This window comes from Anser anser, assembly GCF_964211835.1.
Source record: "Anser anser genome assembly, chromosome: 1".
NCBI classification, from domain to species: domain Eukaryota; kingdom Metazoa; phylum Chordata; class Aves; order Anseriformes; family Anatidae; genus Anser; species Anser anser.
This window is the reverse complement of record NC_139720.1, coordinates 128483401-128510427: the sequence shown is the minus strand read 5'-3', so window position 1 is coordinate 128510427 and position 27027 is coordinate 128483401. Positions and strand designations below refer to the sequence as shown.

General features: G+C 40.0%; 1 long non-coding RNA gene across 3 annotated transcripts in view; it reads right to left on the bottom strand.

The window, feature by feature from the left end:
• LOC310905008 overlaps window positions 1-27027 on the bottom strand; it is a 41877-nt gene that overhangs the window by 13927 nt on the left and 923 nt on the right. Inside the window, exons 2-3 of one of the 3 annotated variants that reach the window (XR_014588734.1) lie at window positions 9996-10216; window positions 232-264 (exon numbers count right to left, since the gene is read on the bottom strand). This is a non-coding gene — a long non-coding RNA (uncharacterized lncRNA). Of the gene's footprint in view, window positions 1-231; window positions 10217-27027 lie in introns of all 3 variants that reach the window. The other 2 variants (XR_014588733.1, XR_014588735.1) reach the window with 2 other exon arrangements.

Sequence of the window (27027 nt, the reverse complement as noted above, 5' to 3'; positions counted from 1 at the left end):
ATTTTTCATTGTAATTATCCAGAGAATTCGTTGTCAATTTGGGTTCCCAGAATGGCTTTGTAGCTTGTTTGAAAGGGCTTTGGGGACATTTTCTTATTTCAGGATTATTGTGTAATTGTGGTAGAAGGTACTCAAATTCAATGAATCTTCTGTGTTTTAAGTGTGGAACATACTTTTACCTTAGTAAGTTCTTACCTTCAGTGACGGAGTTACTACATCTCAAGTACTTACCTGTGTATCGAGTACAGCATACGATAATATTCTCTATGACAAAGAAAAGCACACAGCATCTCATTATTTAAATTAGACAGGTAAGAATAAGGAGCAAAGTTCCAGAAACGAAAGCACACAGCAGTTAAATAAGCATCAATCCAACACTGGTTTTCCACACAGAGTGCTTTCCTGCTAATGGTATTTTAGCAATTATCTTATCAGTTGCTTCTAGCCGAATAGTGATTTACATAATTCTGCTTGTGTATTTAGACTAGTGTTAGATTGTATCCGTTGAAATGAACATAGCTGTTGTATTAAATAATTCATTTGCTTTTCAATGAGTCACAGGAAATACTTAAACCAGTTTACTTTGTACTAGTAAAAGCATTGTACTAAAAGTTACAAAATAAGTAGGATCCGATCCAAAGCTTGTTGAAATCATTCATATCTTTCCACTAACTGCAATTGGCTGCTTATATAAATGTACAGTATTTAAAGAACAGTGATGGTTTCTCCTTCTTTAATTTCTCCCACCTGCAGTAACTCCTGCCGTTTCTCAGTATGTACCTTTCACTGCAGTTTATCACACAATCATAGGACCATGGAATATCCCGGGTTGGAAGGGACCCACATAAATCATCTGGTCCAACTCCTAGCTCCACACAGGACCACCCAAAAATCACACTATGTGTCTGAGAGCACTGTCCAAACACTTCTTGAAGTCCATCAGGCTCGGTGCCATGAACACTGCCCTGGGGAGCCTGTCCCAGTGCCCATCCACCCTGTCAGTGAAGAACATTTTCCGAACACCCAGCCTGACCCGCCCCTGGCACAGGGGAGTTACTCAGATTCCTACACAGAGCCACACTGAGAGCTTGGGTAAGTGTGTTGTTAACCCTCCTCTGTGCTCCAGGCTGCATCTGTGCGAGTGAACTCCAGAGGGGTCTTTCAAAGTAAGCTTGGCTGGAGGCAAACTTGGCAGATTTCCTAGAGTTATACGGCGCTTTGGCTAGGCGCTGGACAGACCAGAGGGAAACATAGGTGCTACTTGCTTAGAGCAGAGTTGCACATATTCTATGGGAAGGCGTCTGAGAAGGATGGAGGTTGAACTCCAAGGTCATGACTTTGTCCTGCAAACCACTGCTTATAGGAGCCAATCTTGCATACGTGACTCCACTGATAGAGGCACATTAATCGCCCAGCAACATACTGAGCATTGTTAGCAGCACACCTTGCAGACCAGAGCCAAAGACAAAGCCACCCACAAAAGTTAATTAAAAAGTTGACACGGAAGCAACTGTGGAGAAATCTCTAGCATACACTGGAATAAAAATGAAATTACATGCATGTGAACAATCCTTTTTCATATAGAGATCTCAAGACTCTTCCCATATATGGACAAATATTTTCTCTCTCTGTGGGCAGGTGGGAAAATTAACTGCAAAACTCTTAGTGACTTCCCACAAGTGACAGTGAAGATGAGTGGTAGGTCTAAACAAAATCATGTTGAACTATCCTTTGAGGAATCCTTACTGCAAAATTAATGTCATTCATTTCTGTTATTTCTTCTGTTACAGCTCGTTTTTCAGAAATACACTTACCACTTCACACTGATGAACACCAACAAACATAGCTTCCCTGAAGTTACTTATACAAGAAAATACCAATACAAAAACTGTGTAATACTGCCCTTTAACAAGAAGGTTTCTGTGCCCCCAGGAGTCTAGATTTGTATCTCATTGTGCAACAGGAAGCTAGGAAGCTTCTTCTGTTATGCTATACATGAATTTCAGGAAAACTTGCCAGATTCAGATGTATGTTCTAGAATTAGGGATACTCTACAAATGCTGTCTAATGAATCCTGTGGGTTCATTACCACCACAAAGAACTTGTCAGCCTCAAATTATTCAGTTCTCTTTTGGTTTGACATTTTACTTTGATGGCTTTGTCCCTGATTAAGCGGACTCTTGAACAGCAATCGCAGCTGAAATTTCAAGTCAATTTCAAGAAATTTCAAGGATTTATTATATGACTCAAATGTCTTGCATTTCAGAATGGCCTGACTTTTGGAGGTGCTCAGCATTTCTTGAACATCAGGCCTTGTTTAGATCTCTCGCTCTTAAAATAAGTTATTACAAATTGCAACTTGGACTTGAAAATATTAGCTCATCTTTGTAGACACACAGCTCAATGGCTTAGTTAAGTGCAAACATAGCTTCTTTGCTGTTGACTTGAAGTGTACTTGACCGTATGCTGAAGGCTCAGTTTCAGCTGTTTATTGGCATGCTAATGAAATATAAAAGAGAAAATGCCTTTGTACGGTCTGTTGCTGGTGTTGCAATTGTTTAGTAATTTTCAAAAAGCCAGAATATAGAGACAATGGTGACACTGGGCCAAGCCTGAAAAAATCAGACCTGTTCTTAGATATGTAAATTCATTTATATTCGTAGAGCCAATGCACATTATTCTCCAATTCTTCTGGAATGAGTTATTTGCCTTTGCAGTGTGGTTTTTAGTTAGGACTTCCATGTCCAAGTAATGAGACATTTAGGTTACAATTTATATTAATATTCATTTTATAACAGAGTAAGTAATAGATTCAACAGTCATACATTCTAGATTGTTAAAGCACCATACCAGAGAATATATAAACCTGAGGGTTATATACCATGGTAATAAGCAACATGTTTATCTGTTGAACACTTAATAACATGTTGTCATAAATCTCTAATATTTTAGAGATTTATTAATTTTATATTCACAAACCTTGTACAGAAAGTGGGACTAGGTTCACACTGAAGGAACAACAAAACTAGAAGTGCTTCTAAAATATTCATGTTCTCGTGCATCAGTGTCTACAGGTGTCAAGGGATACACGCTTCTGGGTCAATTTTAGGGGTGCACTAGAACAGCAGTCCCCTAGCACCCCATGCTGTGGAGTACACAAGGGGCTGGAGCAGGACAGAGCATTAAGATAAGTCAAGCAGCATAGGTAGGGATGGGAGAAAAAGCATCTTTTGCCAAGGGCTCCCACAAGTCCAACTGTGAATCACAGTAACAACCAAGCTCAGACATCCAAATGGCAACTCAGCTTCTCAGTGTTTTGCTGAACAGCAGAGGTCAACAGGCTCATCTTATCCTAATGCAACTTTATTTCTGAGAAAAGAGCCATCAAGGAGCAGAAAGGACATGCTATTGATACTACTGAATTGCCTCATGCTCCTGGGATTCTTCACTCTAAGTGCAGGCCAGTCCTAAGGAAGAGGCCAAACACAGAAATGTTAATGCTTTTAATTAAAAAATGGCAGCAGAATTGAGTTTATATTGTTATTTATAAACTGAATTTATTCTGTTGAATTCCAGCACTAGCATGCACCCTTCTGATGGCACCAGTGGACTTTTATTTTGACTCTTGAAGTCATCTTTTACTTCAGATATGCTGATGGAGAGGAACACAGTATTTCTGACAATTCTTATTAAGAAATCCTGCATCTGAGCTACCTCAGATTTCAGTTACATTGGATCCAGACCGGGATCCTTTAGCTAGAACTCATCTCTGTTACTAATTAAATACTCAGGGTAATACTGAAGAAGCAAGTATTAAGGTTGCATTGAGTACAACAGATTATGGTAGTCTGTACAACCTTTACCTGGCTTCCTGGAGGAAGGTGTTGTGATAACGTATTTAACTACATGCTCTCAGCCTTCTAAAAATAGGTCTCCTATGTAAAATTTTCTTGCATTTATCACTGTGAGTGCTTCACAAATGCAAATCTGTTTTTAAAATGTCCCTTTGTGGTAAGTAGGTCACTTTAGGTTTATATAGATGAGTGCTCAGAAAACTCAGTTCATTCATTCAAGAATGGTTCGAGTTGGTAATCAACAACTGGTATAATAATCAACAAGTATTGGTATGCAACACATTCAACCTGCAGCCGTAGCAGAGAAGTCACAACATACACTTTTTTGGGTGCCAGAGTGACATTATGGGCCAACATCTATATGCAGATATATATTCCAATATACGTTCAGCCCATTGTAGCACGGGAAGGGTTGGGTCACTGGCTTTTTCAGCACCACACATGAACTCTGTGTAGGTACATGAAGTTTATGTGGATTTAGGAGTGATGGACCAAGTACCTGGAAAAGAGATCCGCTCTGGGGGTATTAGACACCGAGGAAAACATTTGATTTCAAGTGATTCCAAGGCTCAGGAAATCACTTGAGGTGCAAATGAAGGCGAGCTGAGAACTGGAGGTAGGAGAGAAAATAGCTTGCCATGTTGATATTCTTCAAAACAGTCTGCTTCTGGCTCCTGCTGGAGATAGAAAACTGAGCCATGTGGCCCATGGACTGAACCAGGATTGCCACATATGGGAGCTGCCGTCAGCATGAAGCACATTTTCTCCTGTAATTCCCTGCCTCAAAGCATACTCTCCTCCACATCAAAGCTCACCTGTTTTACTGCCATTGGGAAATGTGTGGAGGGATAAATAAATAATGCCTAGTGCCTGGCCAGGTGCAGCTATTGCAATCCATGGGTTAGAAGGGTTACAAGAGCAAGAGGAGCACTCAGGCATTAAGGGGGAGACCCCTTCGCCTCCAGGGTGAGTGGCATCGTGAGACAGCAGCTGTTTGCCTGCCTATGGTCTCCTGCATGTCAGACTGAGAAGATGCTGAAGACAAGGATGATGGAAAAGCCTTCTGCATCTTTGGCAGCTGGAATACAGATATGCAATGCCTTGTCTGTGCATTAATTATCAGACCATTGGCAAGCCAGAAATGTTCCCAGAAAGGAGAGGGATCTGAGTGCCTACCTGAGGCCCTCCCTCACCACAAGTGCCGAGGCGTGAGCTGCTAGGTTAGTTCAGCCATCCCATACTTCAAACAGATGAAGTGAACTCTTTCTCTCTTCCCTTCCTTTGTCTTTCGTAACCCTTTTAAGTGGCATTGCCTGCTCGGATTCTGTGAATGAATGCTTTTGTTTGCATCTTTGGTTAACTTGGCGTGCATTAAGAGTGATTTCAAGATGACTGAATAACAACAAAGCATTCCCCACCCAAATACACAGTGAAAATATAAACCGCAGTGCCTTAACAGCGCCACGATATACACCTCCTGCGTATCAAAAGATTACAGCATGTTCTTTGTAGGGGCCAGGACAGGAAGAAATGCCCAGTGATCAGTAGACAATGAGGAAGGCTTTCTGCCAGGCAGCAAGGCGGTGGGAGCCGTGACTGATTCCAGAGAGCAAATAAGTGACTTCTTCTGAGACGGGGTTTGGGCTTGTTCCTAGTTAACTGAAACAAGGACTTGTCCTTGACATCAGCAATAGAAGTTACAGTGTTACAGTGTTAAATACCTTGTTTTGTGTGGGGTGATTTTTTTCTTTGTTTGTTTGTTGTTTGTTTTGTTTTGTTTTTATTTATTACAAATTAGAGAACAGGGGGGACATGGCAGAAGTGTTTTTGATGGCTGGGATGCAATTTCATATTGATTTTAGAAAAAAATCAGCTTAGAAGCCACTGATTGTAGAAAAAGAAAAGAAAGCCTTTCTCTGGAGAAGGGCTATTTTGCCTGTTTCTGTTTGCATTTGAAGTTCAGTATATACACTGGTGTTTTGATCTTCCAGGGAAAACTTCAAGAAATGCAAAATTATGTTAATTTGTCATTCTTAGGATCAGGCAGGTGGAGAAAGGTTATTTGCAGATCAGCCCTGTTCTGGGAAAAACAGGGGTCCTCTTGAAGCCTAAATACAATGACCTGTGCTGAGACAACAGGAAAAAATGACAGAGACAAGGAAGCTAGCAGAAATGAAAAGGCAGACTGAGGGGCTGCACGGAACTGGAGGAAGGGAGACTTCATGGCCACGGTGTCCAAGTGTAGTGTCTGAGGGACCAGAAGGTGATTTGACTTTGAAAGACTCCTCCTCTAGGCTTCTGTAAGGAAGGATTGTGTTAAGAGTGTCTTGCAGTCTTTGAAAGCTGACTGAAGAGCACAAAGTAAACAAAAGACCACTGGATGTCTGCTTCACTAATCAAGCTGGAGAGTGACGTGCTGTCTGTTTCCAACAGCCTCACCAAGGGTGAGCTTCACATTAGCCAGCCTAGAGAAGCTTTGTTTAAAAAATTTTGAATGTGGACTTTCAAGGACAGAAAGACTCTGACTCCTCATGTCAAGAGAGGACATAATTTTTGAACAATAGTTGACTCTCACTAGACAGATGCATTCTGTTCCTTTCCCTTGGCTCACAGTCCCTTTAATTAGCTAGTCCCAGTCTTCTTATTCCCCTTCTCATTCACAATTTTTTTTTTCACATCCTGATCTCCTATTGTACATCTCTTTGTCCTCCTAAAAGTGTTTTTGACCTAATTTGTTATTTCACCCTTCTGTTCCACCATCCTGATCTGTTTTCTATCCCTTCTCATTCAAATCCCTTTTGGCTATATCCTGGAAAACTGAGAGTATAAAGGGAGGCAGATTCCCTGCCCTCAGATCCAGCAGACAGCTACACCTGAGCAGCTTGGGAAAATCTGTCAGAGTATAACCACAAAATCTGTCAGAGTATAACCACATTTGTTAACCTGCATCAATGGTACACACACAACCCAAGCAGCACTTGGGTTAGCTGCAGGAAGGTGGACCTTGCCCAACAAGAGTGCCATCTTTGGAGAGTTCAGCAGCTAAAAATTGCATTTAGATTCCACTAAGCTTGTGCGGTTTCTAATTTTCCTCCTCCTTCTCCTCCTTTTTTTTTTTTTTAATAAGAGCATATTTAGGTAGATGTTAATGGGAACATCCAAATTTGTGTCTCCATCACATAAGCTGTCCTCTGCCAAATTTGAAGTTCCTGGTCCAAATCAGGAGGACCATGGAGAATTTAAAAGGAAAAGGTTTCAAGAATTTCTTAACAATGGCAAAGCATCTTTTAAATTTAAAAAAAGCATCCTCTTTTAAATTTATTCATGGATATGGTTGAACTGCTGGAAAACCTGCATTAGATTAACCACAGACTTCAAAAAATTTACCCCAACTGTTTTACTTTCAGCAGTATCAAATTCATGACCATAAATAGGTCTCATGAAGCTATCTTCACCAGGATTGCAGACCTCAGCTCTGTCTAGAATATGCTTGGATGTTTTATATTACTTCTGATTTTTTATAATGCTTCAGCCACAGACCTGCAGCAAGAGATTTCACAGTGGTATGCCCCAGTGTTCTCACTCTGTGAAAAACAACAGAATAGCACTTAGTTGCTTCATCTGATTGCTGAGATGAGCAGTCTGAGACCCTTAAAAGAAGGATGTCACAAAAGCTCTACTGTACTGGTAATATTATTGTTGATGTTGAAAAATTGCTTGGATACTACAGCAATGGGCTCTACAGAACGTGCTGCATGAAAGAGAGAAACTAAATATTTGCACATGCTGGAAAGAAAGTGAGTCATCAATAAAGTGGGAAAGTTAATCAGGACTTAACAATGAGCAACATTGTGATGGGTCTTGCTTCGTCCATGGGATTCACCAGAACTTTCTCCAAAAATAAAGTTTTATGGAATGGATTCAACTGGAAATTCTTTTGCACAGAAGTGCAAAAAGAGATGTTTTTAAAATTCTATTTATTTTAAACCTAGGGTATATGCAAAGGACTAGCAGGAAACAACTTCTCATTCACTCCTGAGACCTCACTTGGCGGCATATACGTTATGGAGGGAGGTTAACTGGCTAAAAAGTCTCTTGGGCCATGTATTAACTCCTGCCTGGAAAAACAGTGCTGCCCAGACAAAAGGAAAGAAGGCAGTGAATGGAATCAGGGAGTGACAAGCCAGGAGGAATATTTTTAAACCATCCCCAAAGTTTAGAACAGTTGAACAACTCAATTTTCCCATTTGTCTTGGTTATCCAGATAGTCATTTTGATACCCTGCCACATTACGCATACGAGGTAGTAGAATGAATACATCCTGTTCAAAAAATAAAGCAATCAGTCACACAGTTGAATCTCTAAAAAACAAGCAAAGAGCATTGTTCACAAATAAGACAGCGTCAGAAATTATGCAGCCTTCTATATCAATAGCATTCTGGAAGAAGTCCAGACCTGTCAACACCGTAACATGTAATATGATTTAATAACTATACCAAGAAGTTTTGGTCCAACCCATTTTTAATGAAGACAGAAAACTGTTGGTGTTCCCACGCAGAATATAGAATGTTCAGCCTGAATGTGATTTTATCCTAAAAACATGAATTGTTATTGTGAAATCCATTAGCAAATGTTTGCTAAAGAGGGAGAACCTTGTTAAAGTGTTTTTTTAACTGTGTATTCACTGAGAAATTCTGTACCATCATTTCAAAATGGATATGCCATACCTGAAATACTTGATAAAAGTAGCAAATCCAAATTAAAAAATGCTTTTATAGGCTACCCAATTATTTAACTAACAACCTATGAAAGACTTGAATGCTAAATCAAGCATCACCCCTGCTATCCAAGGGTATTTCCTCAAACAGATCTTTGCATATTCTGGGTGAAAGTGTCCAAAGAGGTTTCTTGGAACATTAGAAAGTTGAATAAGATCCCTATTCACCACTGAAATGCAGTGAGCATCACAGGCTAGCTTGAGTTGCTCTGGCTTGTGTTTGAAACCAGAGTGACTGCAAGCCAGCTCCAAAATCTGGAAGACCCCAGAAGGAAAGTCTAGCATCCATACAACTCAACCCTTGCTTCACTTACTCAAGCTGAATTGCCTTGAGGCTATTAATTGTGCACTTTCAAATTCTTGAGTTATTTTTGGTTTGGAGATGGAGTTTGTTAATTATAGGGTCTGTCTGCTTGTTTGGGATGCAATCCTTAGTTTTATAATTTTAATGCTCCAATGCACTTTAAAGTTTCTCCTCTCTCACTTTGCCAATATACAGGGAAGTAATTATTTGTTTGGATACCTAATGCACAAAATATTTAAAGCAAAAAAATTCTCAAGTTCACACAATCGAGAGCAACAGAAATATTCCGATATTAAGTATTCTCAGAAGGTTTTCAGAAGTCTTACATGCCTCTGTATAAAAAACTCTGTGGTTAATATGAATTTTCCTAACAGTTTCTTAATGCAAACAGATGTATCTGCTGTAAAGTTTGGTATGGTGCTTGTTATAAACTTTGAAGAACTGTTTTCAGTGAAATGTGCTATATATGCATGTAGTTTAATTCAGCAAAGTATGTTGGTAGGCATAAAAGAGAATAAAAAGGAGACTCAAGGCTCCCTAAGAGGAGACTGGACTTTGATTAGTTAGCTAGAAAGTGTTGCTGTTTTGTTTTGTTTTGTTTTTTATGATTATTTCAGCATATGAGCACTTGCTCATTTCAGGCCTCGTACAAAATCCCCACCACAGCAACTAGAGCGAAATCTCCCATTAAGCAATTGTTCTGCAGAGAACGGTGAAGTCTAAAAAAGGTACATTATTATAGCAATACAAAATTGTATTGTACCATTTATGCAAAAGGTGATTGAATTGAAGTTGGAGAGGTATCTTTTTGTCTGGTAGTGCCTGGAACACTTGGCTGAAAGCTGCAAGTTCATTTAACTTGTTTTAAATGTGGTAACATAAATAAATAAATAAAAGAGAGAGAGAGAAAAAAAAATATTGAAACCTGGATGTTGTGATGTCATAGAGCCACACAGGTTGCTGAACTGCATCACCGATAAAGTTTGTGCCTTCAGATCTACAGCAGGGATTTTGATTTCCAGAACAAACAAAATAGCAGGCAACAATAAAAGGCTGTTACCTTCCCTCTGGGGTGATCACTGGAAAGAGGTGATCTTCAGTCCTGAGAAGACTTGCTCGGTCATCCTGTTAGGATGCATTTGAAGCTCCACACAAATAGTGTGTGCGGATGGAGTATGTTCAGTGCAGACCGTGCTCTCGAAGAATATACCTATCATGCTCCTACATTTCCATTGAGGATCCAGGAACTGCTGCCACTGTGTCAGAGTGGTGTGGATTGCCCTGGGGAAAATGAGACACCCTGAAGCAATGACCCCACTTGTAATATTCTCACATCCTCAAAACAAAGCATATGAATAAACCCTTCTGTTTGTCGGGAAGTTCTGGGCAAAGCAATGTATTCTTTTGACATCAATTCTCAGGTTTCACCTGAAATTCAGCCATTTCACCTGAAAATTTCTCCACAAAGTTCAACTTGAGGAAAAGGCCTACCATGAAAAATTCCATTTCGGCTTCTCAAAGAAAGAGGTTATGTAAGAAACTGACAGCAGGAAAAAAATGAAAAATGAAAACACTGGGAAATACCAAGTCACCCTAGCTACATTCCTACATATGTCTTCACCTAAACTGTGTAAACAAAAGCTTGCTCTTTCTTATGGCTTCCATTTCCTTATTCAAAATGTGTTAATTTCCTATTATGTCTAACTATATATCATGCTTGGGACAAGTTCTTTCTGCAGCTTAATAAAAGGGAAGGAAAAGAAAAGAGGGAAGGGAAGGGAAGGGAAGGGAAGGGAAGGGAAGGGAAGGGAAGGGAAGGGAAGGGAAGGGAAGGGAAGGGAAGGGAAGGGAAGGGAAGGGAAGGGAAGGGAAGGGAAGGGAAGGGAAGGGAAGGGAAGGGAAGGGAAGGGAAGGGAAGGGAAGGGAAGGGAAGGGAAGGGAAGGGAAGGGAAGGGAAGGGAAGGGAAGGGAAGGGAAGGGAAGGGAAGGGAAGGGAAGGGTATAAGATTGGATATAAGGAAGACATTTTTTACTGTGAGGGTGGTGAGGCATTGGGAGAGGCTGCCCAGAGAAGCCGTGGATGCTCCATCCCTGGAGGTGCTCAAGGCCAGGCTGGATGGGGCTTTGGGCAGCCTGGTCTGGTGGGAGGTGTCCCTGCCCAGGGCAGGAGGGTTGGAACCAGATGGTCTTTAAGGTCCCTTCCAGCCCAAACCATTCTGTGATTCCGTGATTTAAATTTTATATCTAAAGAAAGTAATTTAAAAGGTCCCAAAGCAATATTAAATGTATACATCATATCTTTCTAGAAGATGCTATTATACAGCATCCCTTACACAACAAAAAGACTAGGAATGAAATGCAACTGAAGTCTGCAAAATTAAGCTCATGTATAAATGTTTGCTGCACAGAAGTCCAGAACTGTGACCAGCTTTTGTGCAAGGCAGAAAGTACAGGAAGTATGTACCTTGAACCCATATAAAAGAAAGCACAGTCTAGCCAAAATTAAAATCTTAGTGTAACTGGAAGGGAAGACAGGGTTAGGAGAGTAAATGCAATACTGGAATTACAGTATTTCAAAACTCTGGGATCCAAATCTTCACAAATAAAATCACTGAGGGTTTTATTTATTTGTTTGTTTATGTATTTGCATTTTATGTGATTGTCTTATTGCACATCTTTGTATTTCTGTGTGCCAAGTATGTGGCAGAACATTGTGGTGAGACAGCTTAAACTTCAAAGAAAATGTAGCCTTGACTTGCTGATGAAAACAGAAGTATTTCAAGGCAAGTTTTTGAGAGAGAAGCCATATTTTTCATGAGAGCAATGGAAATACTTGGGGAAAGATACATGCTTTTTGCCACACCAGCCTTCCTCTCAGTCTGAAAGAGCAAGTACCTTCAAGGTTTGGCACAAGTTTGACCTGTTAAAGAAGTGGCTGGTGCCTGTGGAGCTGGCTCTCCAGCTCCCTTTTTTAGCCAAAAAAAAGGGGATTATATGATCCCTAGCCTCAGCAATACACCCAAGTCCCTCGAACAATTCATACCAGAGAATACACAGTGCAATGGCTCTCCTCTGATACACATACTGGCATTTTAATACCTTGAAAGGGAGGCTTAGGTGTAGTCCCACAGCTGACACTGGAATAGAGGGTTTTTTTGTGGATCTGGCATGACTTCAGATCCACCACATGGGCAATACTCTTGGGCCAGCACACAAAGGTGGTCATTAACACAGCTAGAGGCAGGTACTTATTGCCTCTGAAATAAGGGACGGTTAACTGTGGTAGAATTGAACAGAATTATAATTATAAAATAAGTATGTATCTTGAGTTAAAACATTCACTGGCAAGCAGAGTTTGGATTATAAATTCCCAGGCCTGCCATATTAAGCTATTTTGTAAGTCTCCCTTTCTGTGACAATCCTGTTTCATCTTGCCAGTTTTTACCTCTTCTCCGTCAAATTAAAGGGAAGACTGCAGACTGCTCTGTTTCTTCAGTTTTGTTTACTTTGTTGAGAACTTGGCTGTTGCTTGCCAATCAGACAATTGTGATCTCCCTCATACTAATTGCTTCAGCAAAAGGCCACTAACTTGCAATAGCCTCTCTCCAAGTCTTTTCCAGACCACATCACATGTGATAACAAGGGGTGGGGTTCCACCGGCCCCTGCTAGAAATCTTAGCACATGCCCTGCAGCAAGCCTGGAATTGATTTTTTCAGTCTCTCACAATTTGTACTTCTAATGTTATTTAAATGTTATTGAGGGTTGATTTTTTCTTCACCCTGAAGCCAAGTGATGCACACCCTTCTCAATGAGTAGCATATGCCTGCCAACTTTTGGAATTATACAACTTCAGCCTTACCCCTGTTCTGATTTGGTTTGATTTACGTTGTTTGGAACCAAGGATTGTTTTGTGTTTTGTTTTAAGCGCTATGTTCGGGTGTCTCTTACCCTAATCAAAACCAGAGCAGCAAAAATGATTTGCTCAAGCTTCTAAATGAAAAGTACACCACAGACAATTTTTGGTGTTAAGTCCTTCTCGTCACTTCAGCTCTAAGAGTGGACACCAGAGTCCTGTTACAGTGTAAATCAAGTCCGATCAACCTCTTGCAAACAGCTCAAATGCAGACCAGGAGAGATGGAGCCTGCACCAGAGGCTGCAGAGGGAGACCATCGATGTCCCAGTGGCACACTGGCCCCAGCATTTACCCAGCGTGTTTCAGTGCCATTCCCAGGAGCCACGTGTATGTTCTGCTTGTGACTTGTGCTCAAAGCCTCCTTTCCCTGCGCTGTATGCAGTTCTTGGCCATGTGAGGGGTTCTGATGTACGGCTGAGAAGGGTCAGCTCCTTCTGATGAGCTTCATCTCTTCCATCGCTTACTCTCCTCAGCAACAGCAGACGCACTCTGATCGTCTCCGGAGGTCTACTTTGTACATCTCCTTGCCAACTTCGACGCAATTTAATTTCTTACAGTAGAAGGAAAGGAAAGGAAAGGAAAGGAAAGGAAAGGAAAGGAAAGGAAAGGAAAGGAAAGGAAAGGAAAGGAAAGGAAAGGAAAGGAAAGGAAAGGAAAGGAAAGGAAAGGAAAGGAAAGGAAAGGAAAGGAAAGGAAAGGAAAGGAAAGGAAAGGAAAGGAAAGGAAAGGAAAGGAAAGGAAAGGAAAGGAAAGGAAAGGAAAGGAAAGGAAAGGAAAGGAAAGGAAAGGAAAGGAAAGGAAAGGAAAGGAAAGGAAAGGAAAGGAAAGGAAAGGAAAGGAAAGGAAAGGAAAGGAAAGGAAAAAGAAAAGAAATCACAACAAAGAAAAACAGAAGGGCGGGTGTGAACTTGCAGTTCCATGAGAATCCCAGTTAAATTTATTGCTATTAATAGGCTTTGAACTGGGACAGGAACATGAACAGCCAAATTATTTTGCACAGTGCGGCTTTAAGGAGAGGTTAGTATTGCAATGACATTAGTGGGTGTAGGGAAGAAATACGAGATCTGGAAAATAAGGGTGACACTGTTCTAAGTTGTTTGTGCCACCAGCTGTTTTATTTTGCCCAAGGAACTCTCCAGATATCTCACCCTTGGCTAGTAAAAGCAGCTGCTGAAAAAATGCTAGCAGAGATACAGGGAAGAATGACCTACAGATTTTTGGCACAGTGGCCAACGGACAGCATCCTGGGGGGTGCTTTCTGCCTAGGTTTGTGAAGTTCATCACTATGGAAATTATGCTTGTTGGTATCTGGTGAAGAGTGACAGCTCTGGTAAGGGAACAGTTAGTATTCAGCTATTTATGGTATGCTTCCCAGTGAGAGAACACAGGGAACTAAGAGGAGAGCAATAAAGTACGAAAAGACTTAAATATCATGGGGGGAAGCAACTTTTTCAGCATATAAGGAAAGAGTAAGAAAAAAAAAAAAAGCTCATGTTCTCAGCACAACAGGTATGCCTTTATGTTGTTTTTCATCAAAATGTGATATAAACTTCAAAAAGAAACACCAAACAGATTTTAGCAATGGCAAAATCAGATTTTTCATCTGAAGATAAGTACTATTTTGCTTCTCTGTCGGAGGCAGTGTTACATTTCCATTTGGATCTTCTGAGAATACGGTTGAATGAGATAGATATCCAATTTCTGCTACTGATTCTTTTCAGCCTGTTTCAGGCATGCCTGTTTCAGGCATTTGTAGATGCAAAACTCAGATAGCCTAAAGCTGTATTCAGGATTTATGGTGCAGAAATAACTGAGAGGCTAAGAGGACTTCTTTCTCTGGCAACCCAGATATTAAAAAGGAATGTTTTAGACCATTTGTATTTGGAATGTGCCCACAGGCCAATATTCAGTAACGTGGTCAAAAAACACTGACAAAATCTTTTTGCTGGTGGTGCAAAAGAAGAAAGCTTGTGAAATATTTGGAAAGTATCCTTTTAAACAGACACAGAACTGGCAACGTAACAACAGCTCTTCTTTGCTGGCATCTTCATTCCACTGCTAAGCACAGCCTTGTCTGTTACCCCTTCATGGAAATTAAATTACACACTACAGGAGCATTTGTATCCTCAGGCTAGGACTACTGCAGACATCTCAGTATCTCAGTAAATACACTCTTCTAGGACTCCTATCTTGTAGGTGTTCTGGGTCACAATGCCAACACGACAACTGAAAAATTTTGTAATGGTTCCAAAATGCTGATTTCTGTCTTTTTTTAGTTAGTATGACAAATGCACAAGCTAGACAATGTTATATGATTGCATGCATGTCTTTTCTATGCCAGTGTCATAAGCACTTTTGTTAGTATCCTTAGTCAGAATTTTCCTCTCCACACGTGAGTTCTCCTTTGATTCACAAGTTACGAACAGCAGGGCTGAAAGGGACTTAAAGAAATTACCTGGTGTATTTTGGTCCATAGTAATATCAAATGCACCTAAATAATTCTAAATGTATTCTTGTGTCACATCCACTGAAGAGCTTCATGGTATCTATGCAGAATATTACAGCTCTTCAGGATTCTTACTATTAGAAAGATTTTCCATGTTCAGCTTACACTTCCCTTTCTGCAAGTCTTTTTCTCTTACATGGAAGAAATGTGTAGAAGATGCTATGTCATTTTTCTTTTATCTTGTGTCTCCCCTGACATTCCCTCTTAAAGTGAACCTTTTTCTCTTTTGCTAGGCTCTTAGATTTCATCTAATCCATCCCCTGACCCAACAAAGGCTTTTCCATATTTAAGCCATTTCTGTTTATTGGATCAGTGTTTGTCTGCACTCTTAATAATACAGATTTAATGATCAGTGTAGTCATAGTTGTGCAATTCTTGATTCATGTCCAATCTTTACCCAGAAATTTCTCCTCTGACTTACTCAACATACAATAAACACTTCCTAAATCTATAGTGGACTATCTCTGTTCACGTGTTTCTCAGTTTGTTTCACATTAGGAGGTGTGAAGTCCCCATATTGCCAAATAGAACAGGAGGTGCCAGTCACTGCTAATGTAATTTATATATACTTCTAACGTGCTTGTGAGTGTAGTATTTTATCTAGGGTCCACTTTAGAAGCGATGGAAATTGTATTTCCCTCTCTATCACAGAGCTCTGTGATGTTGCGCAATGGTAATTAAGACAAAGTGGGTTTCATGTTTAGTGGTATAGAAGCAACTGGAGTGCTTTTGAAAACACTACACAAATAAATTTGTTGTAACTTGTGATGATGTAAAAAGCATGAGAGATGTGTGACATGGATATTATGCTTCTTTAGGATGATCTATGGAGTTGACAGATGGCTTTGCCATTCTTCTAACATGCAGTCTTAAAACACAGAGACACACAGTATTTCAGACATAAACACCGCCTAGCGGCCTCCAGTGCCTTTCTGGCGTCTCCAGATGCTGCATGCATGCCTGGTCATGGAGCTGGGAACAGCCTTTCTCTTGGCTCCCATCAGGGTCATGTGCGTATGTCCAGCCCTGGGCTGCTATACCAGCAAAACAGGCAGTCCTCCATTGCACCGGGGTTGTGTCTCACAAGACCAAGCCTACTGCTGTTCCCCAGAGGCAACATGCTCTGTGGCTGTTTAGCCCCTACAGTTAGTGCTCAAGGCTTTGGTGCTTTGGCCAAACTGCCAGCTCATGGTCCTTCACATACGCCAGTCTCAGTAACTTTGCTTTAAGAGTGCTAAAGGCACCTAGTTCATTGCACTCCTTTGTATGATAGTGGTGTCTACTTTGATATGAGTTATATAGATAACCTACATCTCCCTTAGCTGTTTTTAGAACACCTTTCCTATGAGAAAACCTGTTTCCATCTTCACAGATATCTTTCTGAGGAAAAATGCAGAATGCAATATATTAATGTATTATTAAGCAATAATCCTCTTGCAAGTTAACACTTCTTTTAATGAGAAAACCTGTGGGAAGTCCAAAAGAATTTTCATTTTCTGTGAAGATAATTAATGTGGAATAATGACATGGACATACACTATCCTGTGGTAAGCAGTTGTAATAAAATAAACTAAGAATTGTTAACATTGAGTCATCTACAGTAATAAAACATAAAATAATACAGGCTAGAGAGGGAAAAGACCTATTAAGTCATCCACTCCATCTCCTGCCAAGGCAGGCTTTTTTTTCTGCCATATATTATTAAGTGCTTTGTCCTGTCTAGTTTTAAATTATTCAAGCAATTTGATTTCTACTATTTCCTTTGGGACACCAGTCCACAATTCAGTTCAGAGTTATGTTTATTTATTCCTTGCTCTTCATATAAAACTTTCTTTGCTTACCTTCACTACTTTAAGAACTACTTTCCAATTTTATTTTTTTTTCTTTCTCTCTCTCTTTTTTTTTTTTTTTTATTATGCTTGCTGCTTGGATATGGGATGTAAAATCGGGGATGGAGAGGACCTCAAGAAATTTAAGGTCAGCTCAAGAAACTCCATGGTGTTTCAGAACATCACTGGGCCCTGTGAGCTGGTGCACAGGGTACCACAAGAGGAAAAAACCAAGTACTAAATGTGCAGGACAGTAGGAAACATAAGCAGATGATTACAGGGAGTGATTAAATGGCATGTGTGCGGCAGAAAAAGATAAATAGAAAGAACTCCCTAGTCCCAGTTATTAAGCTGTGCCTCGTTAAGTGTTTCAGCACGCTCATCCTGGCTGTACGCTCCGGTACACTTTACAAGACGTTTTCAAGTAATGGGTGTTTAAAAATTAACTGGTGCAGCCTGTGCTGCACATTCATGATCCAGAGCCCTTGAAGCAGGCAGAAAAATCCCCACCAATTTCACAGGGCTTTGAAGCCGGCCCTGAGCACACAGAGACAGTGGTTAATTTTCCACTTAGAAGAAGAGGCCTTGCAAGCAGGGCGGCCTGGTGGCAAGGCCGGTGAAGAGCTGGGGAGGGAATGGCTGCTGGGGGGTGCGGAGCCTGAGCGCGGTCACGTCACACAAGATGGCAGCCAGCCAGCGCGGCGTCCACTCTGCAGCCCTGCCTCGGGCCGGCACCTGCTTCTTGTGAGCTAGGTTAAGTCAATGCAGAAGGACATGGAAAAAATAATCTATCCTTCCTTTGAGTGAGTGTGAGTATTCAGTTCTGGGAAAAGCAGCAACTGCAAAATGATCCCCTGGGAAACATCTTTTGCTTAGCAATGTAAGGTAAACATAGTATAGGGACAGCTGAAACTACTCTGAATCCTAAGAAATATATTAAAGGGTAAAATGTCCGTGGTTTTGGAGTAAAACAGATGTATCATGGCAGAAGACCGCCATTTTCCCTACAGTCACAAAAGACAATGAAGATCTCCTTTGAGCATTCCTACAGAGAACTCCAGGAATAGGTGGCAGCCAACAGCAGCAGCTTTTATTTAGGCTCCTTTTCCTATCTGCTGACAGAGATGAAGGGCTGGCCCAGTGCTTGGTGGAAATGAAGTAAAACTCTTGCTCCTTGAGCAATGCAGAGGATGAAGCAGTGAGGTGGAAGCGCAGCCAGCCATCACCTAACATGGCTGCCAGCCCAGGGCCTGCCTCGCTCAGCAGCTCCTGCTTGGGGCAAGCTGGAAGAGGCTGCCTGATTGCTGTTAAGACCCTATCCTCCGTCCCCTGCCTCTACAGGAGCAAGGCAGCAAGGATTCCTTCCACACTGGCCCATCTGGGGCTCTTTTCCCACATTGCCACAGATCCTCCCTGTCTCCACAGCCCCACAGTGGCCACACTCCAGCTTGGCAGCCCTGCAGAGACACACGCTGTCATCTCCAAGGCACTGGTTAGAGACACACCAAGGCCGTAGAGTAACACCCGAGCGTCACTCTACAGGCATCAGATTGGAACTCCATCTTCAGAAAGGATTCCTTGTGAACTAATCCAGTTTCCTTTGCACAGTAATATATCTACCTCAGAGCCTGGGCACACACATTTTGAGACTAAAAGTGTTTTGTAAGCCATTTCCTTTCATTATTAATCGCTTTCTGTTTTAAGAAGGTCATTTGCATTACATTGAGCTCTCTCTAATGTCTGATTGTACTCCTTATACTAGTTTTAGAAGAAGAAACATTACAAATAACAACATATAAAAAAATAAAAATTCATATTATAAAATATAAAGATGTGAAGTATTTCACCAGGTATCTTCAGAATATTGGTATATGCTACCAGTTTCCAGTTTGTAGGAAAACAGATATTTCCAAGGAAATGATTTATTTTTCTGAGCAAATTAGTCAAAATTGTCATTTTTACTTAAACAATATATTCTTATTTTAACTATATGAACTGTAATTAGCATTATCTATCTGTATCTCTGTAATTCAGTATGAGATTCCCCAAGAATGACCACCATTTCTGACAGGCCACTGAAATAGCTGTATTTCAGCAATCCACCTTGGGATTCTGATGAGTGAGATTTACCTGAACAAGTTTTTGCCTATTCCAGCACCTGAACTAACAGCTATCAACACCTGAGAGTGTTGCAACTATAGTCAGTACTTCCTTTCCTGGCAACAGATAGATTTAAACTCTATTTATGTGAAAAACACACAGAATATTATGAGCTCACAGGGGAAAAAAAGCTTTGGTAAACTAAGAATGGGACTTGGAAATGAGAACTAAGTAGGGAGTCCACGTATGGCATATAAATTATTAACAAGCAATTTCAAAGTAGTCCCTTCAAAATAGCTCAAGAAGGGCTGACCCTGTCCTGGGAGAGGAGGCTGGGCCACGGCAGTCTGGCCTAACTTTGTTCTCTCTACAGGTCTAAGACATACAAGTTGACTGCAGAAAAATGTTAAAGCAAGTGAGAGAGTTTCCACACCATGGAGAGTGGTTGATGGGTCACAGCAAAAGGAATAGAATATGTTGCAAAAACTCTTCATTTTGACTCATTAAACATCTCTACTCAATGTGTTTTTCAAATGTGAAATATGTTTCACCATTCCATTATGAGAATTATGTGAAATGTATTCTTGGGTTGGTTAGTGACTCTACATTGCTGACAGGCTATCAATAAGTATTTTTGTTGTTTGTTTGTTTAAAAAATGAAAAGTAGGCATCCCTTAGGTGATACAAACGCCATTTTCAGCTACCAGTTGAAAAAAAGGTTATATTCGAAGTACTGTATGCAAAAAGAAATAAAGAAAACTTTTACTTTCCAAATAGTCAAGATGTTCAATGAGCATGTCTTTTCTATTTGGATAAATATTTACAATTGTTGTCATTAAAGTAAAGACTTACCTCACAGTGTCATCTTTATGACACCATGGCAGCTCTGTAGCAGCTTCACTTTCCTGTACTATACAAACCTGGGAAGTAGTTGCTTGTTTTTGATGTTATCCTACACTTGAAGTTAGGCTATCAGTTGAAGAATAATGTTTTAATTTTTTGTTGTTTGTTATATTAATATTAGAACTGAAAAAAACTGAAAATACATATTTTGTTTTAAATTTGGTTACTAATTCTTCAACTTAACAATTTTCTTAGACTCCTTCTTCTGGGTACACTGCCCTAGTTAGATGGACCAACATGCAGACCATCAGCCAGATCCTTTTTAAGAGGGAAGACACTTGCATTCTCATTGACTTGTTGGGAACAAAAAGTGAGGAAAACAACTGCTCACCCTTGACTAGAGTCTCCCACGATGCTGAATTACACGTTGCTGATGGAACCAAAAGTGCTTTATTGTGGAATAACATTTAATATAACAGTTACAAAATCCAGTTCTGAGATTGAAGGAGGTGAAGGTATGCAAATAACTTGGCCCATTACTTCATGGTATCACTGTGCATCATCGCACACTCTTTGGGACCGAAGGGTAATGTCTTACACTGTGCCACAATGTATGGAGCAAAAACATGTAAACTAGCTCCCAGCAGTTTTACTATAGCCATGTGGCATCATACTCTCCAGAAAGCTCTGTAGCTTGCAACACTGCCCTAGCTAAATTAGCCCCACTTCTCAGCAAAGCTAATTAACCTGAGTACAGTTGGCAATGACAAAATACTGCCTCCAGTCCTGAATCTGGTTGGGTTGCTGCTAGCCTGAGGAATGTCCAATGTCTTTGCGCTGTTATATAGTTTATATGGACCTGTAAGTAGATGCTTTTAAATGCTGTCATGTTAAATGATTTCAACCCTGTGTGAGTGTCACTTAGCCAGAGGGCTGGGAGATGGACCAGAGAGGCTTCCATCAGGCTGGGGGACTGTAGGCTGGGACACCAGATGAAGGCAAGTATTTGCTGTGATGTATATAGTCATAAAAGAAATAATGTTTGTTTGATCGTTTGTTTGTTTGTTTCTGCAGATGGACTGCCTTTTATTCAGTCAAATGTCCTGGCATAGAGTAAAACTAACTCTCATTTGTTGGCCAATTCCCCTCTCTCCCACAGCATTGCACTGATAGCAGGGGACATTTACCTGTTTTATGGTAGTTTCAATGGGAACTGCTGTCTGATCAAGAGTGCCTGGCCACCAGATGGGAATGGAGTGCTGCCCTCAGACAAACACGTCTTTCCCCTCTGTTGGTCCTCCTCTGCAGGGAAGCTGCCCCAGAGCATGCAGAAGAAATGCTCTAGGCAAGACAAACACGGGTTACTGTCTTCCTGTGGATCACACCTTTGTTTATTTCAGAGCCATACTCACCTGCTAAGTTATGTAGATGTAGAACACAATTAAAGAAAAAAATATGTATGGTGCCCCTGGAAGAGAGATTTAAATATTTATTTAAAAATAAATACCATCTCAGAACATGAACTGGTAGATTCCATTTAAGAAAGAGCATTTTCAGTAACAGGAAAGCTTCCAATTAAATTTAACTCCAGTCTCTTTTATTTATTAAACATCATGTTCAGTGATTCTACAGGAATGATTTACATCCTAAAATATCTTACTCTCCTTTAGCCTCCATTGTAGTTAAATCTGTAGACATCACATATTGCTATAGCAACAGTTTGCTTTCAGAAAAACAAAATTTGTGAGTGAATATTTCACTTCCCTACAGAATTAAAGAGTTGGTAAAGACTAAAACAGAAAAGTCTGAAATCACAAGTTTGGGAATATAGACGCATGAGGTAGTACAAACTTCTTATTCCAGGGAGTTGCTAATTTTCACATTTATTTAATATCTGAAAGCCCAACACTTGGCATCCTTTTATTTGAACGTTTTGGATTTTAAAATAACATAAGAAAGTAGTTGGAAGAGAAGAAAAATAGATGATCACTGCGATGGAATTTGCTGTTTATAGAAAAATACTTGCCTAAACTACCTGAACAAGCAACTTGGCAGTACTGCTATGCAACTATGACTACTAAATAAAGAATTCATTTATGAACAATATGTTTGAGAAATTGAGGGGAATCATTAAAGTCAATAGATGATGTGAGAGAAACTATAATAATAAATTCCAGTGGCTTATACAAGAATAGACAACCTGAAACATAATTCATGCATATAAAAAGTTTCACATATCACTTATGGAAGGCTGGTGGGAGTCATGCACATAAAATGCATACCACAGAGTCAAATACCTCAGTCTCATGCACCTTTCTCACCCAGCAAATATATACATACTGTCTCTGTTTCCCATATTTACAGATTATATTTTTCAATTACAAATGTCTGGTTTGTAAACTGAGCATGGCATTAATGTTAGAAAACTGGAATATTTATGTATTTATAAAATTTATAGAAAAAAATTTTCAGAGCATTGATAAACATGGAATAAAACACGTTTTGGAGCTTGACTATACAACACCTTGTCATTGGTTTTAAAAAGCCAGAAATAAAAAAACTTGCGTGAGTTTAGAGGAAATGTAGACAATGACTGCCAGAACTTCTGCTGAGAATGAGACACAAGAGAAAGTAATTCAGCACATTCGTACAGAAGGATGCCAGCACAGTATTTTCATAGACCCCTGTCAGAAGGAACAGTTAGTGCTAGCTGCAATTTCATTTAGAAGCACCACGGTAATAATTGCTCATTGCTGCAATATTAAAACATCCACAACTGTTTTAGGAAGAAAATAAACAAACAAACAAAACATAGCTAAACCCTCACATTTCTGTGTGTACATATATATGTCCATGTATATTTATGTTCCGTTTCACATGAGCAAAGACATTGTGAACAGCTTCTAGTATGTTAAAAAAAGGGCAGAATCAGGCAAAGTTGCTGAGGATACTAATGCATATTTAACACCAAATTACAGAATGACACCATGAAAGCATGTGCTGGCGCTTGTGCAAAACTAGAAATGAAAATCAAAGTGGTGAATGGCTCTGACAGGGTGTACTTCATACCATTTGTCTAGTGAGCCATAAAGCACCAATTTTCTATCAGTTTCATGTTTGATTTACAATCCAGACACTTGTAATTGAAAAAACAAAACAAAACAACAACAACAACAAAAAAAAACCACAGAGACAGTCCTGTGTATTATCTGGGGGAAGATTTGGAGTAAATGTGGAGTAAGCTTTGTGCTATTTGCTGGATTCTTCATTGTATAGCAATGTAGGAAAAGAGACAGGATGCCACTTAGACCAGTATCTGTCAAGAAACTGGATCAGTCGATAGAAAATAGTATTTTTAGTACTCTTTAAGTTTCGTATATTAGAGTGAAGAATCTAAACTGAAATATTTCTTCCAATCCTATATGTGCTTCTCATTTCCCTGAATAACCCTGGAAATAGATAGTGAACTTGTTTCTTGCAGAGTAAGCTGGACTGTCAGAAGAATCATCTCTTGGATATCCTCAGTATTACAGCAGGGAGTTGCCTTGGGAACTTAAATTCAGAAGCAGAGAGAAAAGATCCTAAAACATTACTTAAGACCTGTAGGAAATGTTAACAGCTTTAGCTGACTTCACTACATATTTAACACAAACTTATTTGTCCCTTAACTGTACTAAATCTTTTAATAGAACTTTTTCAGGATTAGAGCAGTCCAGGAAAATTCCAGACTTCACTTTGGAAAAGAAAGCCAAGAACAAAAACAATCTGTAAAACAGAAGTATGTTAGTAGGTAAAACCTGAAGCATTCAGATGCTAGGGAGAATTGGACTGATTTTCTCAGAGAATGGGGCAAAGGACAGCTATACACAGGTACCTCTGGCCAGCATTTATCTGAAGATTATAGTGGCTATTTTCAGTGTTTAGGTTTGTCTACTTTTTCTTCTGAGCACCATCCAAGAATGACGCAAAGGCCATACTGCTTTTCTAGAGCACTAAAATGTTGAATAAGAATACAGTTAACTTGTTCTAGCTGTTAATTATGCGAAGTATTACACACCTATATTTTTGGTTTAAATTTTTATCTTTTTATTGGGTAGATGGAGAGACTTACTATTGTTCAAAGAATAAAATAGTTTACTCAAACTTGTTTTTAAGTATCAAAACTTTTCTTTCAAGTCCCATAACAGTCTTCACTTCCACCGTCGATTTTACATGAAAACTCCTCCACGGAGGTAGTTGCTCTTGTAATCACCCAGGTAAATATGTTTACAAAGATAGGTGTATTTGTTGGTTACCATTATGACAATAATACCTCCAGTCCACTAGATTATCATAGAATCATCAAGGTTGGAAAAGACCTCCAAGCTCACCTGGTCCAACCATCCCCCTACCACCAATGTCACCCACTGAACCATGTCCCTAAGCACCACGTCCAACCTTGCCTTGAACACCCCCAGGGACGGTGACTCCACCACCTCCCTGGGCAACCCGTCCCAACACCTGACTGCTCTTTCTGAGAAGAAATGTCTCCTCATTTCCAACCTGAACCTCCCCTGGCACAACTTGAGGCCATTCCCTTTAGCCCTATCACTAGTCACCTGTGAGGAGAGGCCGACCCCCAGCTCCCCACACCTTCCTGTCAGGTAGCTGTAGAGAGCCATACGGCCTCCCCTGAGCCTCCTCTTCTCCATTATATTTTGCCTTCCTGAGCCTGCAGACATCTTGAAGCTATTCCCCTGAAAAATGTACCAATACTGCAAAGACGACCACAAGAGAAATAGCGAATGTAAGCTTTTATCATGTTATTATCTGTTATTATCTCTTCAAAATTTACCACAGCATTTCCATTACATCAGTTTTCAACATTGGCGCAAGAATCAGGGAGGAACTGTGATAAATAAATTTAAATTAATTGGCTATGAAAACATTCAGGTGTCTCATTTTCTTTTGCATTGTTATCCTCATTTCAAGTATTTAAAAAATGTTTGTGTGGCATATATATTTACACATGCATGTGTTTTGAGAATTTATACGGAAATCTGCGTCTTTGATAAAGACTTTGGGTACTGTTTACCCCAGTACACACAGGCATTGTGAACATTGCTGTATTTAGTTGCATTTGTAAATTAGTTCGTGGCTTTGGTTTTGGATTACATGCATTCTGCAGTTTGCTTGCACTACACTGTAGGCTCTAAATTCAAAATAGTCCTGAAAAAAAGAGATCATTTTAAGCCCCGTGCTCCAGGCTGTCAAACAGCCTCCCAGCCACTACTGAGTGTCTTTGCTAGTAAGGCCAGGGAAACATTTTTCGAAATCCAGGTCATGCTGGAATTTTTATCTTTTTTGAGCAAAGTATTCCTAGCTTTCAGAACAAAATGCACTTTTAACTTTTTAACAATACAGCCTATATAAACTAGGTATCTTTCTCTAAGCTCTCCACCTCTGTTTCACTCTTTTCTTCTAAGTTTCTTTTCATTAGTTATATATTGCTCTTTTAGCTTATGTTCTCTTACATCCAAAGATCTGGACAATAAAACTCTGGTATTCAGTCTTCTAAATTCCTTCTCCTTCTGGTTTTGACTACATTCTTTTGTCTGCTGGAAAAGACAGAAATAAGTGCAACTCCAAAGCCAAGCAACCTTTATTTTTCCTTCCATGTCATCAGATTTTAAGATACATAATCAATCAGCGGAGGAAGGTGTAGCACTTAGAATAATAGGTTAGATGCAGCTGGCCATAGTGCAAGCATAGGAAGGTATGGGGTGGAAGCAACAGGATGTTGCCAAAAAAACCATCAGCCTTTAGGCACAGAGCCCAGCAGTGACACAGCAGACGTTGGAGCCTTCTATAAAGCAATGTGGGATATTCCAAGCTGGGATGGAGAAAGACAGTGAAAGGAAAGAGATGAAGCAGGTGGCTTCACTCGAGAAAGAAGGGAAGGGATGGCAATAGCATTTTGTTGTTGTTTGTCCTTAATTTTAATTAGGCTGTTCTTCCAAAACACTTCCTACACAGCCCCAGGGAGGACAGTCTAGTCAGTCTGAACCAACAGTGAATATTTTAATGAAGATATTTATTAGACACTCAGACCAGTTTCACTCAGATCAGTCTTCGTAACTATGGAAACTTTTCAAACCTCTTAGATCTTCTGACATTTCCCTTTTCCATCTCACACTCTGCTGGACTTCCTCACTCTGTCAGATCCCTCCCTCCTATTCTGCCTGAAGTGTACTTTTATCTTCCATTCCTCTTTTCTCCTGACTTCTTCTTATGACAATCTTCTGACTTTTCTGGCTTTCCTTTACTAATCTCAGAACCTTTTTGTAGAAGGCAACAAAATGTAAACAACTTGGAAGATGTAAGAGAAGAGAAATCAAGACCTAAGCTTGAGAAGAGAGCTGTCAGTGCCTCCTCCAATTAATTCTTGACACGATACGGTGTTTTGTCTGGTGGTTTGGTAGTAACTGAAACAAGATTTTTACTGTACTGGTCCTTTCTGGCCCTAGAATCCGTGCATCCCTGATCTTGCTTGGATTACATTTCCCACAAAGAGATACCCCAAATTTTTGCTTATCCCTTTTTCTGCTGTTGTTGAGAGAGAGGGTTTGCTTTCTCCTCTTCTCAAAATAGTGCAGGAATTCCATAGTACGGTCTAACTGATGTGGTATGGGTTTTTTTTTCTTCTTCTTTTTTTTTTTTCCCCATTTGCAATGACAATCCTAGAGATTTAACATTCATGGTTTAATTTCAAGCCCACAACATTAAATTGGCTTGAATATTAGGCAGGGAGAGTCTGCCCAACTGTAAATACATGTGAAATGCTTACACTTATTCCATTACAGCACGCATTGGTTATTGCATTAAATCCTTAATAAAGCTACATTAAAAGGCCAGTAAGA